General features: G+C 40.9%; 1 protein-coding gene across 3 annotated transcripts in view; it reads left to right on the top strand.

Moving 5' to 3' along the window:
- Positions 1-1,167, top strand: part of DCLK1 (doublecortin like kinase 1) — a 554,864-nt gene that overhangs the window by 282,379 nt on the left and 271,318 nt on the right. The gene's annotated exons all lie outside the window — the stretch shown is intronic.

Raw genomic sequence — 1,167 nt, 5'->3', positions numbered from 1 at the left:
CTGCACATAAAAAAAACTCTGGTGCTGATTGCTCCAGGGTTAATTCCTCCTGGGCACACATTCAAATTACATGCCTGGGAGAAAAAGCTTTGGAGTTTATTCATGTGCACTAATTGCCCTGTAGATTCACCCACCCAGTTGTTTTAAATTCTAGGTTTCAACCTCTCCCATACAAGTGTTACATACTCCTCCACACCCAGGCCTCATTGCAAGATCACAGCCTCTTTCTCCTTTGTATCTCATATGAAAAAACTTCCCATACACTATCAGGGATGATTTGGTAGAAACCTTTAATTTTTTGTATCCTTCAAAGAGGGAAAGAAACACTGCAAGCAGAGTACTTTTATTTCCTGTTCTTTACATTAACTTCTAGGGGAAGTTTTTCATGTAAAACACACCACTTATTTTGTCCACTACTCAGTAAATAAGAGCGTCATGACTGCCAGACTTACTGGTAGCAATATAACTATTTAACCTAACTTGTAGATATCATATTCAGTTGCCATTCCACAAGTAAGAGGGTAGATAAGCCAAAGATATGGGTGGGTTGATCATAAAATGAAAATCTAATATTTAGTAACTAAGCAGTATTTTTATTAATTATTTGACCTCATTTCAAACTGTAGTAGGTCTTGCTTGTAGCTACCTTTAGCTTTTGTAAACAGTGATTTGTGATGTTCTCTACTGCTCTGTTTTTCGAAAAAGTATGTTTTTAACTCTGGAAGGTTTAACAACTGAAATGAAGGTAGAGAGGCTTTCTTGCTTTAAAAGCGACAGGAAGGGTCTCCATCAAAGTTACTTATCTGGGCTTTTATTTATGTAAATTTACCTGGGGATGATGGGTATGGGTCATTCTTATAATTTTCATTGCAAGTTACTATATTTTCTAGTGTAAAGCCTGGACCTTTCCCCCCAAAACCAGCTGGGGAAAATTGGAGAGCACATTATATGTGTGGGAAAGGGCACCCCACAGGTCCAGAAATTTGGGGGAGGAGGAGTGGAGTGGTGGCAGCTTTCATTGCTGTGGTTCTAGGAGCCATGGCAATTAATGCTGCCACTGCTTCCCTCCCTCCTACCCCCTGACCCCACCAGCAAAGTTCTGGACCTGTGGGGAGCCACCTTCCCAACTGTGTGCTGATCAGGTCTGCACATGGGATTGGTCTGTGG

Source organism: Gavialis gangeticus, unplaced genomic scaffold, assembly GCF_001723915.1.
Source record: "Gavialis gangeticus isolate Ggan-Ray unplaced genomic scaffold, GavGan_comp1, whole genome shotgun sequence".
NCBI classification, from domain to species: Eukaryota; Metazoa; Chordata; order Crocodylia; family Gavialidae; genus Gavialis; species Gavialis gangeticus.
This window is presented reverse-complemented; position numbering and strand designations above follow the sequence as displayed.